This window comes from Macaca nemestrina, chromosome 8 (genome assembly GCF_043159975.1).
Source record: "Macaca nemestrina isolate mMacNem1 chromosome 8, mMacNem.hap1, whole genome shotgun sequence".
Taxonomy (NCBI): domain Eukaryota; kingdom Metazoa; phylum Chordata; class Mammalia; order Primates; family Cercopithecidae; genus Macaca; species Macaca nemestrina.
This window is the reverse complement of record NC_092132.1, coordinates 82,903,559-82,923,323: the sequence shown is the minus strand read 5'-3', so window position 1 is coordinate 82,923,323 and position 19,765 is coordinate 82,903,559. Positions and strand designations below refer to the sequence as shown.

The following is a 19,765-nucleotide window of genomic DNA, read 5'->3' as shown; positions in this document are numbered from 1 at the left end:
ATGATATTCCATTGTGTATATATACCACATTTTCTTTATTCATTCATCCATTGATGGGCACATAAGTTGATTCCATATCTTGATTATTGTGAAAGAAGCTTCAATAAACATGAGAGTGCAGATGTCTCTTCAATATATTGATTTCCTTTTTTTGAATATGTACCCAGCAGTGAGATTGCTAGCTCGTATGGTAGTTCTACTTTTAGTTTTTTGAAAAACCTCCATATGAATTTTCACAGTGACTGACTGCACTAATTTATATAATCTCCAACAGTGTACAAATGTTCCCCTTTCTCAGCGTCTTCACCTGCATTTATCATCTTTTTGTCTTTTTGATAATAGTCATTCTAACTCAGGTGAGATAATATCTCACTGTGGTTTTGATTTGCATTCCCCTGGTCACTAGTGATGTTGAGCATTTTTTCATATACCTGGTGGTTATTTACATATCTTCGTTTGAAAAATGTCCATTTAGCACTTTTGCTCATTTTAAAATCAGATTATTTGTTTATTTGTTATTGAGTTGTTTGGTTATTAATCCCCTTTCAGATATTTTTGCAAATATCTTCACCTCGTCTGTGGGTTGTCTCTTCACTTATTGTTTCCTTTGCTGTACAGAAGCTTTTTAGCTTGATGGAATCCCATTTGTCAACTTTTACTTTGGTTGCCTGTGCTTTTGAGGTCTTACACAAAAAAAATATTTGCCCAAATCAATGTTCTGGAGCATTTATTCAGTGTTTTCTTCTAGTGGTTTCATAGTTTCCATTCTTAGATTTGAGTCTTTAATCCATGTTGTTTTGATTTTTGTGATATGGTGAGACATAGGGGTCTAGTTTGATTCTTCTGCATATGGATATCCAGTTTTTCCAGCTTATTTACTGAAGAGACTGCCTTTTCCCCATTGTATGTTTCTAGTGACTTGGTGGAAAATTAGTTGGCTGTAAATGTCCAATTGCTCTGGGTAGGACATTCAGTACTATGTTGAATAAAAGTAGTGAAAGTGGGCATACTTGTCTTGTTCCATTCAGTATATTTGTCATATAGAGCCTTTATTGTTTTGAGGTATATTTCTTCTACACCCACTTTCTTGAGAGTTTTTATCATGAAGTGTGTTGAATTTTATCAAATGCTTTTTCTAGAATTTATTGAATGTTCATACGGTTTTTGTACTTGATTCTATTAATGTGATTCATTACAGTTCTTGATTTCTGTATATTGAGCCATCCTTGGATCCCTGAGATGAATCCCACGTGATCATGATGAATGATCTTTTTAATAGGTTATTGACTTCAGTTTGCTAAGGATTTGCTTCAGTTCATTGAGGATTTTTGCATCAATGTTCATCAGTGATATTGGCCTATAGTTTTATTTGTCTAGTTTTGATATTAGGGTAATAGTGGTCTTGTAGAATTCGTTTGGAAATTTTCCTCCATACGTATTTTTTTTCTTGGCATAGTTTGAATAGAATTAGTATTATCTGAAGATCTACTTTCTGCCACTTTTGTCTAATAGTGCACCACCGTGGAGCTGGAAGCATTAATGTTTCACATCAGTACAGTTACTACATCCAGGATACTCTAGTCTTTGTGCACTGAAGCTGCACTAGCAACTGCTACCAATTTTTAAATAATTTTTCATTATGATAAATATATACATAACATAGAATTTACTATTGTAATCATTTAACTGTACTGTTTAGTGGTATTAAATTCATTTATAATGTTGTGCAGCCACCATCACCACCATCCATCTCCATAACTCTTTCTATCTTGTAAAACTGAATCAGTATACCCACTGAACATTAACTTTCCATTTTCCCAACCTTGGTCCCCTGGAAACAACTTTCACTTTCTCTGTGATTTTCTTTATGATTTTTACTACTCTAAGTACCTCACATAAGTGAATCATACAGTATTTGCCTCTTTGTGACTTGCTTCTTTCATATAACATGATGTTCTCAAAGCTTATCCATGCTGTAGCATGTATCAGAATTTCTTCCCCCTTTTAAGGCTGAATAATATCCCATTTTATAGGTGCATTACATTTTGCTTATACATTCATCCATTGATGGATACTTGGGTTGCTTTCATATCATAGCTATTGTGAATAATACTGCTGCGATATTATTCATAGCAATATTATTTATATATACTCTCTAAGATACATACATATATATAATGGTGTGTGTGTGTGTGTGTGTGTGTGTGCGCGCGCGCGCACGTATGGGTATGTATTTGAGACCCTGCTTTCAATATTTTGGATATATACCCAGAAGTAGAATTGCCGGATTGTATGATAACATCATTTTTAATGTTTTGATGAACCACAATACTGTTTTCCACAGTGGCTGTACCATTTGCCTTCTCACCAGTAGTGCATAAGGATTCTAATTTATTCATATTCTCATGCCTCCATTTTTCACACATTCTTAAAGGAAGTCAAAATAAGAACTTTGCATTTAAGAGTAGACATTTTCCTGAAGTAAGAGGGTAGATGTTAAAATTTACATTAATTGGGAATATGAGAACAGGGCTATAAATGGGTGATGAAAATCAACCCAGAAGATTAAAGTACAATGCAGTAACGTTGTGAGTATGTTTCACTTTTTGTGGTATGAGTAGTATGTATGAAGATGGTGGTGTCTGCATAAAGGGAGCTGTTTTTAGAAACAGGCAGCTTGGAAAGCATCATGGAGATGGAAATTCACATGGATGTTCAATCATTAGTAAGCTTCTTTTAGACCCTGAAAAAGCAGGGAAGTATTATGGGCATAGGGTCCAAAATAAGTACAGATGGGATGAATCTAGTTTACCAAGAAATGGCAAAGCATTTGGACTTAGGAGAAAGTGTGTTAGAAAGAGAGAGAGAAAGCACTTATAGCATTTTACAAATATGTTTACAGTTTTGTATTTTATGTTAATATTTTTCCTTTTATTAGGTAAATGATTTTTGTCACATCCAAAGATAGTCTGAATCAAAGATTGATATCTTGCTGGATTTCTTAAATTCTAGTCATTAGTCAAGCCGCATTCTTTTAAAGTAGATGTTCTAAAATTACAAAAACTAAATTCTCTGAATGTATTTAACAAAGAACACTCATTTAACAAAGATTCTAACAAAGACCCAAGATGTACATCATGGTTCTTTCACTTATGTTTCTACTTTTTTGGTTAAATATAGCTTGTTTTTACAATAAACATATATAGCAATTTTTTTCTGTTAGCCATTTTTTTTTATTTGTCCAAAGTTCTGGTTGAGCCAATTTGTGCTAATTTGACTAAGGTGTATGACCAATAGTAAGCCAATATTATATTTGAAATCATAAATGTGGAAATGTGGATGATGTGGAAATTCATGTAAAAGCTTTTTTGATGAATAGAATTAAACTGCAACAAAATGAACCAAATAATATCTTTGTGTTTGTTCTTGCCCAGGGCTTGTATCTGAAAAGCATTATTTCTATAGCAATTGATTTTCTTGTATTCTAAAATAGCAAAGGATTTTTAAAAATGTTTTTAGGTAACCTGAAAAAAAGAAGGTGATTTATTTTCTGCTAAGTCTTGTTACCAATCGATGGTAACAAGAACTGTAAAAGTTCCTTAGAGAATGCTTAATTATCTTTTAAGATGCTCTCAGAAGAACTGAAGAGAAGTTTATAAAAAAAAAAAAAAAAAGCTTTTCTAAGAACTGTTTTCACCCAATTAAACTATAACTGATTTGTAATTGGCCCATGTCATAAGTCTTTAGGTTTTGTAGGAAATAAGGGAGAATCATTTTTAGCAAAATAAATAAAACACACAATAGGAAATTAATGGAGAATCAAACAGTTGACAACATGGATTTATCCTCAAAATGTTTCTAATTTGATCATTCCTTTTTATAATCTCTCAATTTGCTTCTCCTTGAAAAATTGAAAAAATCACTCAAAATAATCCATAAAAATGCACAAAAAGGTCTCTGATGTTATGAAAATACTAAAGGAAAATAGAATCATTATGATGATTCTTCACAAGTCTGAAATCATCAGAGACTAAAGAATCCCTGCAGAAGTGATTTTATTTAATTTCCCAGCTGAGTACTGCCTTTCCAGTGGAGGGAAATCTTCTCCTAAGAACTCTTTTATCATTTGGAGGAACTTCAAGAAATGAGGATGCATCTCTCTGAGCCAAAATTATTTGTTTACAACTCGAGAATAATTTTAATGAATTACTTCTGCATTAGCAGAGAGGACTGTAGAATGGTTTAGGTTTGTGACTCAGAACACCCTCTGTGATATTGATGTCACTTAAGGGTTTATACATCATATTAATCTGTAACAGAAACTTTACATTAGCATGATATTTGATGTCTGTCGCAATATTGCACATTATTTCGTGCTGTCTTTGCTCTTTTCTGAGCCTGTGTCAGGGAAATCACTATCTAAAGTGTAATGCGCTATCGAAGAGATGCATCCCAGTCTAAACCCCTTAGCATGGATCATGGAAGTTAAATTTTGAATATGGATTTCATATTTGCTTCAAACATTTACTTATTTCTCAACCTGAACATGCAGTAATGAGTCGAAGAACAGGAGACTGTTTTTTCCTTTGGTATCGGACACTTCATTGAGAACATCATTATGCATTTCACACTACCTTATTCCTATTGATCCCAAATCAGAGCTTTTATATTTGATCAGTGTTCAGTAGTATTCACTACACTGAAGCCCTCTGTCTCCACCTGCCATTTGGTATGTCTGAACCAAGGAAGTGAATCTGTGTCATTCCAAGGCACATGAGAGCCACACTTGAAGTAGTTTGTTGTCCTTCAACCCCAAAAGGGATAATCTTCAAGTAATTACTTTGGCAAAGCATTTTATGTTTGTAAATGTTTAATAAATGTCCTGAACCTTTTAAAAATAATTTAAATATTTTTGCCACTTTTTGATTCAAATAAAACTGTAATAATTTCAGTTCAGTGCAACTGAAAATATAGTGTCACTAAAGGATATTTCATGCTAAATTCCAAATCGCAGGTTTGCGAGCCATCTCTGGGCAGAAGCATCAATTCTTAATAAGTTTATTACCTCAGGTTATTGTCAATCTTGTGGTAGGAAGTGGGGAACAAGAATGATCAGCTCACAGAATTTGGTTAAGAAAGGGAAAAAAGAAAAACAATACAAATGACAAGTAGTTACAGACGTTAGTAAAATAAAAATACAATCTCAAGTATCAATTTCTTAAATTAATAGGAAAAAATACAAGCAAAGTTACAGCAATTATTATTGTGCCAGATATGGGATCTGGGTAACTTTATTTGCATTTTATGGTGATTTCTTAAGCCTCATGTCCACTGAGACACTTTTACAAAGCTGTATTAGAAACAGAAATTTAGATGTCTATTACACTATCAGATGGTGGGGATTTTTCCCTAAGCAAGTTCTACGTCTAGATTATTACAGGTTGGTGCAAAAGTAATTGTGGTTTTTGCCATTGCTTTTAACAGCAAAAACCACGATTAATTTGCACCAACCTAATAATTTAAATTTTATTTGACATTAAATTTAGTTTTATAAATTAATTGGATCAAGAGGATTTGAAAACTTCCCTGGCATCAATATCTATAGCTACCCCTTTCTGTGGATTTTAGAACTAAGTCCATAGCTAAGAGATCTGAAAATCAGGCATGGGCATGTAATCGATATCTTAACATCTTGTCAGCCTTTTGTTCCTTTGATTTTCAGCCTTCAATCCATCCATTCACTATATCTTTATTAAGCATTCACTAAGAGTAGGAGTCAGCTGAGTCCTGGGCACACAGATATGAACATGGCAGATAAACCATTTGTCCTCATGGAGCCTGTAGTCTGTGTGAGCCTGATGCTGAGCATGCCAAAGAGAAAATGACAAGATCCAGGGAAGGAAGACACGTAAAATAAATAATTACAGCCTGAGAGAAGTAGTCTGATGGAGACTTGTATTGACATTGCGGAGGAAGAGCACCACTCTTCTTAAGACTGTCCATGAAATTGTCCTTCATGGTAGCATTGGAGCTGAGTCACAAATTTGAGCAGAATTTAGACCCTGCTGCCATCACTAAGTGATGAAAATCTCAACCTCATTTCTCCTTCATTCAACAGTTGTGAGGAGCTTAGAGTAATCAGGGAACAATTCCTGGATGCAGTGGCATTGCGGGAGGCAGAAATATCATTGCAAGAGTTTTCAGCCCTGGGAAGGTCCTGCTAGGCAGGAGGATCGTTTTCTTTGAACTCAGGAGGACTGGATTCTGGATGTTATCAGACCAGGGTTTATCTTAAGATAAATCAGGGTGTAAGCAACCCAATAATGTATGATTTGAGGGAAATTTTAGGAAAAGACTACTTTTTCTCTCCCAAGTCTCTGTCCCTTCGCCTGACACAGGAAATGAAACAAATTACATCATGATCAAGACATTCCTTCTAATAAAGTCCTCAAACTTTACCTAAAGGAGATGTCCCTGTATTAATGCTAGGATTTTCCCAAATGTCTTTTGAAAGGCACACATCCTGGATATGTTTGTGATTTGAAAAAAAATGGTTTCATAATAATTAAATCTGGGAAACACTGCAATCTATAGACCTCTCTTGAAAATTAACTGTGCACTTGTGAATTAAGGAATATAGAAATCCTGTGGTTAAAAAATAAGTTAACTGACCTTTGAGCACCTCTCCCCCTTGAGTTTTTGCAGAACATCTATTATGCTGAAAGAGCTTTGAGGCACAAGAATCTTTTTTTTTTTTTTTTTTTTTTTTTAGACGGAGTCTCGCTCTGTCACCCAGGCTGGAGTGCAGTGGCGCGATCTCGGCTTACTGCAAGTTCTGCCTCCCGGGGTCACACCATTCTCCTGCCTCAGCCTCAGAGTAGCTGGGACTACAGGCGCCCGCCACCACACCGGGCTATTTTTTTTGTATTTTTAGTAGAGACGGGGTTTCACCGTGTTAGCCAGGATGCTCTCGATCTCCTGACCTCGTGATCCGCCCGCCTCGGCCTCCCAAAGTGCTGGGATTACAGGCGTGAGCCACCGCGCCCGGCCCACATCAATGATTTTTAAACAGCAAGATAAGCTCCCTGTCCTGAGCTGGAGGACACTGAGCTCTAACTGGTGGATGGAGCGATGGAGGATGGAGATAGGGAGAAACAGAGGAGGACAGGAGAAAAGTGTGGAAATACGGAGGAGATTTTGGATAAGTGGACAATTTTCTAGTCATCGCTGACACCTCTAGTTGACCGAGAGTTGACACTTCATGTCCTAAAATGCTTCCCCCTATTTTGCTGTCATTTGTGGCCACATTCAGCTACTGAAAGAGTGAGGACTTTAAAGGGTCTCAGGGCTAGACGTTCTGATGGTTCAAGGCACTTCCTCCTGGGGGCTGATAACCAGTTTCTGATTCATAGCAACATCAGATTCTGACACCTGAAGGTTATAGACACAATGAAATCTCTCCAGCATGAGCTTCCACGTACTGTTACCAAAAACCACACACTGACAGAATTACGATGTGGGGCCAGGGGACTGAATTGCTGGGCAATGGATCACATTAAAAATGAAAAGATGTAGTCTGCTTAAGTAGATACACGAAGCCAAGAAATAATTTCAGCCCTTTTCAATATTCAATCCGTTGCCATCTCTTTACAAACAAACGAAAGGGAGTTGTTGCTAAAAAATCACTATGCTAATTTTTAGTGACATTCATGCCTGTGAGCACATATAAGGAGTTCCAAGATAAATTTTGCCTTCTTTAGCTTCCTTAAAATGCTTGGAAATTAATATGTATTGTTAACCAAGATGATGAAGTGATATATGTTCTTTGGAAATATAAAAATTTAAGATATAAAATATAAAAGTTATTATAAATAACATTTTAATGTATATAATTTTAGTTTTTACCCCAAGATGTACATCTAAGTATTCGTAAGTGTTTTAAACCTCGTGTCTACTTCATTATACCTAATCTATTTTGTAGAAAAAATCTGTTTTGTCGATTTTCTTCATTCGAAAATGTAAAGACAACATTTCTTTAGCCATTAAATATTCTACACAGTATGCCTTTACATGAGTATACAATTCTTTAACACAATTAATTGTACTCTATTTCATTCCCAATGTTTTCATATTTTGACTTTTAAATCTTTTTGTTTGCCTTTGATATTTTTACTCAAAGTAAATCCCTAAAGGCAAATTGCTGTGTCACACTATGTGAACATTTTTCAAACTATAACAAGTTGTCAAACAGCTCTCAAATATTATATATCTTACAGGTCTCTCAGGGACTAGGTGCAAGACACAGTATTTTCCTATTCCCTTTAATACATGAGGCTTTTAAAATGCCAACAACAGTTCTTTAAATAAGTCTTCTTGCACTTGTATTTTACCCCAAATGTTAGTGGCTGTTTTCTAATTAAAGTAACCAGGTGAAGCCTTTCTTGGTCCTGTGTGGAGTTGAAATCAGGGCTGAGAATTTTACATGAAGCTATTTTTTGAGAAAACTCTAAACTCTACAGACAGCTTTTATTTATTTAATAGTGCTTAACATTGCAACTTTGAATGAGACAGAATAAGGCTATCACATTTTTTCTTGTCAGTTTAAGTGGTTATAAAACAACTGTGATCACCAGCTTAATGAATTTAGAAATTTTACATTAACTGTGGATAGATATCCATCTTCATCTTATTTTTATTAGTTATTAAGCACATAATAAAGTAATATGTAAACATAAAAATTAGAGACCATCTTCTTTTTCAGAAATCCTAGTTTTGCTCTCTTAATTAGGAGTTGTTATTTGATGACCATTTTTTAAAAAAATAATGATCTTACAAATGTCAAATAGCTTTTTATGCAAATTGTACAGAATCAGAAATTCACTTTGTTGTGGAGTCAATGTGATGTCCTAGGTTAAAGAAGAGGTGCATTTTTCATGTTTCTCAAAAGTACTGGACCTTGCACAAACAAAAGTAAGAAATTAAAATCCATACGAAGTGAAAAAATGTAACCGTAATATGTGAGAAACACCAAAAAGAGGATGGCATATTAAAATGAAATAGTTATTATTTGTATTTAAGTCTAAAGAAAATATACCAAAGCCACTGGGAGATTGTTTAGATTCTTCAGGACATTTCTTCCTAATCACATTGTTTAATTACCTGAGGTTAAAATATAGACGAATGTATTAGTAAGGAGAGATGCAATGATTAAAGATCGGTATTATTAGTTGTGAGATTTTCAAGGACATCTTTATGGACAGAGGTACAATAGATTTTTTTTTTTTTTTTGACACAGAGAGGTTAAAAGCATATGAAAAATCCTGAGACTATTAGTGACCGCTAATATCTCAAAGAATAATCACTGAAACAAGAAAATAGGTACAACTAGCTTATCTGAATCTGCCTTAAGGAATCATCATAAAATTTCTCCTAAATAGAAACATAAAGCTTTATCACAAATAGTTAACATAAACTTTAACACGAATAGTTAAATGAAATAAAACTAAGTTTGCTTTTCCAAATAAATTTCCCACGTTTACAGACAGCACAGTATTTAGATGTCTTATTTACACAACGCCTCCATTTTAGCGGTGGATGTGAACATCTTCAAAGGTTGACTGAAGACTTGTCAGTGCTATTCTGTCATTTCCGGGAATGATTTATAGATGTTGAGGCATAAGTCCTCCTGTCTTGCCATGCAAGGAAGGGGCTATGAAATTTTAAGTTATGGGTGCTACAGAAAGCAGTAAAGACAACATTTTAGAATGCTTCAGGTAATGCGTAGGACCTGTGAACTTAGAAATATATGATGGCAAAAATAATTACCGCGGTGAGCATTTACATATGAAAAAAATCACTTTAATACCCCAATAGAGAAATTGGGTAAATATATGATGATCCTTCTTCCCAGTGGAATCAACACAGTTAATTAGATTGAAATTTAAAGAGAATTAGTGATGGCTTGGGAAACTGCTATAAAAGGAGCAGTCAACTATGGAAAAATTAAAAAAAATGTTAAAATTTTCTTATGTCTAAAATAGCTGAAAGAAAATATAGCAGAGGTTTAACATTATTTGATTTGCTGTTCATGAAGACTATGTGTTATTCTTACTTTCCTACATTTATGATTTTGCAGATTTTCTCTCATAAAACTATATTAACTATTTCCATAATACAACCCACCCTTATTTTAAACTCTACTGCGGGTCCTGTGAGCAATGCACAGAGGGGGCAGCTGTGCAGCTTCCAAGAGAAGGGGTTACGCCTGGCTCCACACTCCTCCTCTGGGCTGCTTTGCTATCCCAGCTGCCCTCTCGTCCCTTCCTATCAGCCCTTTGTGTGTGTTGCTTTCTGTAAGTTTTACACTTTTCTTTGTAAATTTTTCACAGGTATAGGACCTATCTTTAATTGAAGGAGATAATAAAATCAATCTTTGGTTTCTCTTTGTTTATATTTTGTGTGAGAAATTGGTATGCTAAAATCAAATGCCACCTGTATTCACAAATAGGGTGACATTTGTGTTGTGCCTGATTACACTGTGAGCCCACACTCACCCTCTCTGTGGCTCCTGGGTGCATTTGTGAGTGCATCTGTCACCTGGAATCACCTCAGGTTCCCTACCATGTTACCTCTATCCTACCCTGGCTCCCACCTGTAAGGGACGTCAATAAGGCCAGTGTCATGAACAGCCACTATTTTTTTTTCTTTGAGATGGAGTCTCACTCTGTCATCCAGGCTGGAGTGCAGTGGCACAATCTCAGCTCACTGCAACCTACACCTCCCGGGTTCAAGAGATTCTCCTGCCTCAGCCTCTCCAGTAGCTGGGACTACAGGCGTGTGCCACCATGCCCAGCTACTTTTTATATTTTTTGGTGGAGATGTGGTTTCACCATCTTGCCCAGGCTGGTCTTGAACTCCTGACCTCAAGTGATCTGCCTGTCTTGGCCTCCCAGAGTGTTAGGATTACAGGCGGAGCCACTGTGCCTGGCCAGGAACAGCCACTATTAAAATACCAATGTTCATTCTCAAGAGCTCTGATACCCTCACAGAGGCTGATTGATGCCCAGGTGCAGGATCAATGGTGGTGTTGGGAAACTGGAAGAAGCCAGTGTGACTAGACCATAGAAAGCAAGTAGAGCATGACACAGCTTTAGACTGGAGAGTCAGGTGGGGCAAATTAGGCGAGACCTCCTAGATCAAGTTAAAGATGTTAGGCCTTATCCAAGGATCACCAGGTAGCTCTTGAAATATTTTAAGCAGGAAAGAGTGATATAATATGATGTGAAAAGTAAATGATGATTCTGGATATGGTCCACATTTACACAACTGGTGAGAGATGAACAAGGGTGACAGCCTGAGTCCTCTGGATTAGGAAACAAGAAATCTGTCCACAACTACAGGGAAGACTCCAGTAAGTGCAACTTACAGTTTACAAATTTTAAGAGAGGTGCCACATTTGAAGAGACTGTTAGGACAATTACTATGCAGCTCCAGTTTCTCTGTTAGTATAATTTTGATCCCAGCCAACCCATGCTTTTCTGTCTTAAAAAGACCAAACTTAGCAGTTCTTTGAGCCTGAAAGCAAGTTAAAAATACCAACATCATTTTGGCTAAGGAATAGAGTTCCTTCAAGTGCCTCTGCATTTAAGCATTCATCCTGAGTAAAAAAATGTATCCAGCACACAGATTGTTCCCTCTCGTGTTGCTTTCTATGTCAGACTTAGTAATCTCAACACTCCATCCAATCTAATTCAGAATCATTAACATTTGTACTTAGCCACATGGATTCAAATGCTGAATGTTTGGAACATTTGCAGGCAGATGTTATCAAAGATGTTCTCCTTTCACAGTTTCCTCAGTTAATTTGCATAGAACAACCATTGCCACTGAACATGAGGTGCAGTCAACAGGGAAGCAATTTTTTGTTGTTGTTGTTTGCTTGCTGTTGGGTTCTGGGCATGTGCTTGTATTGGGAAAGTGTTGTACTTTACCGCATTCAGATAAGTATTGCTTCAATTATGGCTTGTTGTTGCTGTTCTTATAGATTTACTTTAATCAGTTAGGAAGCAGATATTAATATGAGGAGAATGTGTTTTCCTTTAGAAGCTGAATTTAATAGAAAGACATTCAGGACCCACTTTTTCATTGAATTCTGCCTTTCTTTTTAGCCATAATTGGATCCTTTGCTTTTACTAAAATGTGGCCTTTTATTTACTCCTTTTTGCAATTCCAAGGTCGGATAGTTTTGAACGAGGAAAACATCATTACCTCTAATATTGATTTGTCAGGGTCTTCTTATTTACCTTTCATACTGAGCACTAAAAGGACCTAGAAAATAAATTCCAAAGTCCAACCCAAACTAAAGGTGCCCTTCATGTGTGAATTTTATGACTTCTCTGCTCTTGTTCATAAATTATTACCAATCAAAGGATTCTTGTCCAAGCTTCACTGGGGATGAAATGCTGGTCAAGATTCAGACAAAATTTGTTGCTGAAATGAGAGCATTTTTGTTAGTAGATATGGAAGGAATCAATTTAACCAATATATTAGCAAGTATGTCACTTTTCCTCAGTCTTAGAAAATAAAAGTTCCCTCCTCTTGTCATAGGTCATCATGTCTAACCTTGCTCTTCATCAGATCGTTCCCGTTTCCTTCATTGCCATTATGTGTCCTTCATCCTGAAACTCTTGCTACTGGCTAGTTTCCCTGCAACCTGTGTACATGTTGATTCTTAAGTTTTTGTTACTAAAAAAAACCAAACTTCTTGCTCTTCATTAACTCTCTAATGACCATACTCACTCCCCACTCCCCTTTCTTCCTTTTCTTCTTCTTCTTCTTTTTTTTTTTCTTCAAGAGAGAGTTAAGGACTGTGAAATAAAGATGTCAATGAAAAACCTTGGCATGCAGTGTTCCAGAAAGATTAATGTAGCAATGGCCTGCCAGAGGCAAGTAGATCAGTTTTCTGGCTATTGCAAGAGTTTATTCAGTGCAGGGTGATGAATGTCTGCACAAAACTGCTCTTCCAAATATCCTAACTTATTTCAACTGCCATGGTTTTTTCAAATTTTGTCCTCAAAATCATCCCCAATGCGGAACCTGTCTTGTGCTGCCATGTTACCCGCCTCCATTTTGAAGGCTTCATCTGGTGGTACTTAATCAACATTCACCTTGGTTTGTTGTTTTATTTGTTTGCTATCCTGTTTCTACTTTGTTTTATCTCTTGCTCTTCATGACATCTATAGTTTTGAATATAAATATTCTCTAGGAACTTTAGGTCTTATTGATTCAAAGTGCTAAGCTTTTTATTATTTTTTAAGAAGTAGTAATCTTCCTGATTTTAAGAGATAATATACTATTTTTACTACTATAGTTGTGGGATTTTGTTTTATTTTATTTTGGTTTTTGGTATGCTTTCATATCTGATAAGATCAGCTACTTTTTCCCAAGTCTTCATTACAGATGTCTTTGAAAAGAATTAACGTCTTTACGATGTAAATTGTCTATCAGGGAAAAGAGTGTAACTTTATTTCTTCAAGTTTTTATATCTGTAAGTGGAATTACTAAAGCTTGAAAATCTAAAATATTCTCTATAATGCCTTGTGCATTGTTTATACAACTGTTATTGTAATTCCTAAATATTTTATCTTCTTGTGAGTTTTAACATTATTTTTAATTTTATTTTTTACTTGATTATGCCTGGTATAGGTAAATTATTGAAAGTTAATCTAATATCAAACAACTTCCCAGAACTACCTTATAATTTTTAAGAATGTGCCTGTTAACTCCATTAGATTTGCCTTGTAGATGAACATATATTGTTAAATAATAATTTTTTTTTTATCTATTCCTATTCTATCCTTATACCTATTATTTTGTTTTCTTATTACATTTTCCAGGGTCTTTAGTACTGTAAACAAAAAAACAAATCTAATTAAAAATATTGATAAGAAACATCTTTATCTCATTCCCTCCTTTAAAAAATAAGTACTAAATCAACCCACTATGTTTGTGTGTGGTTTTGATAAATTCTCTTTATCAAGTTAAGGGATTTCTCTTTGCTTTTAAGTTTCCCAGACTTTGATTATCAAACTGAATTTCATCCTCCTTTTTTTGCATCTGGGAAAATCATATACATTTTTCTGTTATTTTGTTAATTTGATGACTTGTATTGATAAATGTTCTGATATTAAATCATTATTGTATTCTCTATTGAACATAATATATTTTTGTCAAATTGTTGAGATATAAAAGCTAATTTAATTAATTTGGATTTTTTTAACACCTAAGAAATGTCTATACAATTTTCTGTTTTTAATTATCCAGTTTAGCTTATCTGTTCCTTGAAAGTTTGCTAGAATTCTTCATAAAACTATCAGAGCCTTGTACTATTTTGCTGGAAAGGAATATATTTAATTCGTATTTCAATTATTAATAGTCATTGTCTATTCATTGGGCTAATATTACTAGTTTTGCCACTTTATATTTTTCTAGAAATGTATTCTGTTTTAGATTTCTAAATTTGTTGGCATATGGATGCACAAAGCACTATTTCATTATTATAGCATTCATACCTGGAGATATTTCTCTTTTAAATCCTATAATTTATTAATTTGGTCTATTACCCTCCCATAGACACTTAAAAATAAGTATTAAGAGAGGTTATCTAACTTTTATTATTTTCAAATAATCAATTTTTGGTTTCCTCATCTTTTTGATTTTTTAATGTTTCTTTTTTATTTCACTGATTGCTGCCTTTAATTTTTTATTTTCTTTTTATTTTTTGGCTCTGTTATAGTATTTTGAAATATTTTTTATAATATCTAACTTGTTTTCACTTCCTCTTGTGGTCTGATAGATCCATTGAAAGCTGTAATTTTTCTACACATTTCTTGATTGAGCTATGCCCTCAATTGTTGAGGTTTTTAATTGTCACTTAGCTCTAAATTGTTCCTTATTCCCCCATACCATTACCATTTTGACCCAAGTTCTTCTGGTCACAAGTGTTTAAGGATACAAATATGTCCATTTTTTAACCATTTTCTTCATTGATCTAATTATTTTTCACTTGATCAGTGACTGTAATATGTATGATACTGATGTTTTGAAGTTTATTGAGGCTTCCTTTGAGAGTTCATTCAGCATTGACTTGTGTGTATTTTCCATGTGTACTTAACGTGGTACACATGTTTCTTGTCTGATGTAAAATTAGGCATATATCTAATAAGTTTATGAGTCATTCAAAAGTTCTAGAATTTTTCTTATTCTTTGTTCTTTATCAGTTTCTAAGTTTTCTCTTTTAAAATCCCAGTCACAATTGTTCATTCACAATTGTTCATGAATCTGTTTTTCCAATAGATGTGATGATTTATGCTTTTTTGTCTTTCAAGTATACATAGGCTTATACCTGTTTATGATTATTATGGCCTTTTCACTTATTATCTTTCTTAGTATTATATATTGTCCTTCATTGCTGCTTTCAATTTACTTGTTGTCCTACATTGTATTTTAACTGGTGTTTTATTTATTTTATTTTATATTTTGAGACAAATTCTTACTCACTCTGCCACCCAGGCTGGAGTACAGTGGCATGATCTTGGCTCACTGCAACATCCACCTTCCGGGTTCAAGCGATTCTCCTGCCTCAGCCTCCCAAGTAGCTGGGACTACAGGCGCGAGCCACCATGCCCGGCTAATTTTATATTTTTCGTTCAGACAGGGTTTCACCATCTTGGCCAGGCTGGTCTTGAACTCCTGGCCTCAAGTGATTCATCCGCCTCGGCCTCTCAAAGTGCTGGGATTTATTGGGGTGTGTGAGCCACCGCGCCCAGCCTTGACTGGTATTTTAACTGCCACTACAATTGTCAGTTAGTTATTCTTATTTTCTTATTTTATAAGTTTTCTCTTCTCCTCTTTCTTTTTGATTTTTTTCTGCACTTTTTTGCCACTAATATGTATATCTCATAAGCAATATTTTAGATCAATTTCTAAAAATTCATTCTTATAGAAATAATTTTTTGTTGTAAACTATGCTCCAAGCAGTCTTGTAAATACTTTGCCTGTGTCATCTCATTTCATTTATATAAAGGTCTAACAGGTATTACTGTTAGCATTACTTTATATATAAAAAACAGCCAGTGGAATTTTAAATAGCTTGCCGAAAGATACACAGATAATGGTTTCAGTACTTGAACCTGAGCCTATACTCTTTACCACTATGATGTGCTGCCTTCCAATAAATTTATAATACCTTTTTATTGATACATAATACACGTACATATTTTTGAGATACAAGTGATAATTTGATAAATTTATATAATATATAATATGTGAAGAACAAATCAGGGTAATCGGGATATTCATCACCTTAAAATTTTATCTTTTCTTTATGCTAGTAACCTTCAAATCATTATCTTCTAGCTATTTTGAAATGTACAATCGAATAATATTAGCTATAGTCACCATACTGATCTATTGAACACTAGGTCTTATTTCTTCTTCCTAACTGTGTATTTGTACCCACTAATCAACATCTCTTTATCCCTTCTCCTCACCTCTTGTAACGACCAATCTACTCTCTACCTCCATGAAATCCACTTTTTTTTAGCTTCCACCTATGACTGAGAACATGCAGTATTCATCTGTGTTTCTCTTAATAAAATCACCCCCAGCTCTATCCATGTTGCTACAAATGATAGGATTTCATTTTGTATGTCTTAGTAATATCCCATTAGGTATATATACACCACATTTTCTTTATTGATTAATGGACAATTACCTTGATTCCATATTTTGGCTATTGTTAATAGTGCCAATCATGGGAGTGCAGGTATCTCTTCAATATATTTATTTCCTTTCTCTCAAATATATACCCAATAACTAAATTGCTGAATCGTATGATAGTTCTATTTTCAGTTTATGAAAAACCTCCATACACTTTTCCTTAGTGGCTGTCCTAATTTATATAACCCCTACAGTGTACTAATGTTCTGTCTTCTCCACATTCTTACCAACATCTGTTATTCCCTGTCTTTTCTGATAAAATCCATTTTAATCATGGTGAGATGATATCTCATTGTGGCTTTGATTTGCATTTTTCTTTTTTCTTTTTTTTTTTTTTTTTGATAGAGTCTGACTCTGTCACCAGGCTGGAGTGCAGTGGCGCTATTTCGGCTCACTGCAACCTCCACCTCCCGGGTTCAAGCGATTCTCCTGCCTCAGCCTCCCAAGTAGCTAGGACTACAGGCATGCACCACCATGCCCAGGTAATTTTTGTATTTTTAGTAGAGAAGGGGTTTCACCATGTTGACCAGGATGGTCTCAATCTCTTGACCTTGTGATCCGCCCGCCTCGGCCTCCCAAAGTTTTGGGATTACAGGCATGAGCCACTGCTCCCGACCTTGATTTGCATTTTTCTGATGCTTAATGATTTTAAGTCTTTTCCATATATCTGTTGGCCATTTGTCTTTTTTTTTTTTTTTTGAGAAATATCTATTCAGATCTTTTGCCCATTTTTAAATCAATGTTCTTGGATTTTGCTGTTGAGTTGTTTGAGCTCCTTATATTATACTCATTTTTCTTATAAGGAAATTGAGCCTCAGAGAGATTAAATAAAATTGCCCACACAATAATGCTAGGGCTGGACTTTGAACCTAATCAGTTTGGTTTTTGAGTGTACACTCCCAGCTATTTTTTGTTTACTTCTTATATTATACAGTTATACAGAAGTGAGAAGGTGAAATACAAGTTGGGGAGGCACCAAGACATCAAAGGAATGAAGCACAAGATGCAAGTTCAGAATACAGTAGTAGAGATGGTGAGAGTCTCATTCTGTATTGGTCCTCCCTGTCTTCACTCCTTGTTCTCCTCTCCTTAGGCACTCTGGTTTTCTATATGGTTTTCTCTTACCCCATCAAAAACCTACCTTCAAAATAGGAGTGGTAAAATCCATTCATACTGAAGTCCGGGGACTGGGAGTTACTTATTTCTTCTGGGTCTAATGGTAACAGACCACATTTGAGAAAATTTTGGATTCCAGAATATTTCAGGTATATATGGATTATGTTTGTTAAGCAAGAAAATCACAGATTACAAAATAATATATTTAAACAGATGAGTAAAGCAAATGCCATGGTAGCAGTTTAGAGTAGCAAGAAGTGATGGTGTTACGAAGTCATGGCAATTGCTAACTTATTATAGACACTAACAATTAAATATCCTGAAACATCTTCTGTTCTAACTTGAGTGAAAATGCCCATTTATTCACTCTGGCAATTTTAGGATTCAAACTGAAGCCAAACAAGAAACTAAGAAATCCTTTTTAATAGTTGATAAATCAGCTAATTGAAGTTTATGCGAAGTGGTTTTAGAGTCTTCCTAAATAATAACACAAAGAAGAGATCTTATCATATGATTACAGACATGGTTATAACACAGAAGGCAGAGTTAGTGTTGTTAAAATTCCAGGTGATATGTAACATTAATACCTCGACATAAGCTGGTTTTATTAGTTTTCAGTAAAAATAGCAAGAAATAATTTAAATATATGTCAAAATTAATTATTAAGCTTTGTGTAATGAGCACCATTTTTAAAACACACTTTTTTATTGTGGCAAAATATGCATAATGTACAGTTTACCATTTTAACCATTTTTAAGTGTACCCTTCATTGACACTAAATACATTCACATTATTGTTCCATCATTGTCTCTAACTTTCTCAAGAACTTTTTCATCATTCCAAACTGAAACTCTATTTCCACTAAACAATAACTCCATAGTCCCCCAGAAACCCCACCAACCTTGGTAACCACTGTTCTACTTTCTATCTCTATGGATTTGACTACTTCAGGTACCTCATATAGGTGGAATCCTACAATGTTTGTCCTCTTATGCCTGGCATATTTTATTCATCATGATATCTTCAAGGTTGTAGAATGTGTCAGAATTTCCTTCACTTTTAAGGCTAAGTAATACTCCACTGTATGTACATACCACTTTTGGTAATCCATTTACATGTTGATGGACATCTAAGTTGTTTCCACTTTTTGGCTATTGCAACTAATGCTGCTATAAACATTGGTGTGCAAAGCTTTCATATATATCTATATATGATTTGAGTACCTAAAACAAAATCTTTTAGATAAACTAATAAGACATCAGAAATATAATACTTGGTGTTAACTAGGATGCCATACCTGGTGAAATTTTTGAATCATTTTGGAAGTATCTGTTATTGTTAGAGTGACCACATAATTTATCATCCAAACCAGGATGCTCTTGACAGTAAAAATAGTATGAGTAATATTTACCTGGACAAAATCAGCATAAAACAGAACTATCCCAGGCAAACCAGGTCATGTGGCCCCCTTATCCCTTTGAAAGGCAGTTTAATAAATAGAATCTTTTGTTTCCAGGTACTGGAATCTGTCATTTGAAAATATTGTATTTAATTTCGTTGGAAATCGGGGTCAAATTTTCAGATTAGGAAGTATAGTAGTAGTTTTAAAACTCTGGGATTCCATTTAGTGAGATGAAGTCAAACCCATCTATTTCCCTTGAGTTAAGTTAACCACTTAATACAGTCCTTTGATATCATTTAAGGAAATGATAATTATTAACAGAGGTGGCACCAAGCAGATAGGTCTAGGTGAACCCATTGTTTTCTGTTGCTAGCACTTTTGTCAGTAATTATCACAGATTCTCCATGAGAAGAGAATAATTGAACACAATAAAAATGAATTTTGTACTTTGGGTTCTTTTCTTTCTCT

The 19,765-nt window shown here is 34.7% G+C and overlaps 2 protein-coding genes across 5 annotated transcripts in view; both read left to right on the top strand.

The window, feature by feature from the left end:
• LOC105482223 (sodium/potassium transporting ATPase interacting 3) overlaps window positions 1-19,765 on the top strand; it is a 656,509-nt gene that overhangs the window by 98,457 nt on the left and 538,287 nt on the right. The gene's annotated exons all lie outside the window — the stretch shown is intronic.
• The window catches only part of LOC139355597 (gametogenetin-like), a 197,591-nt gene that overhangs the window by 174,551 nt on the left and 3,275 nt on the right, over window positions 1-19,765 (top strand). The window contains exon 10 of the mRNA XM_071067432.1: window positions 17,714-17,812. The gene's annotated coding sequence lies outside the window, so the exon portion shown is untranslated. The remainder of the gene's footprint in view (window positions 1-17,713; window positions 17,813-19,765) is intronic.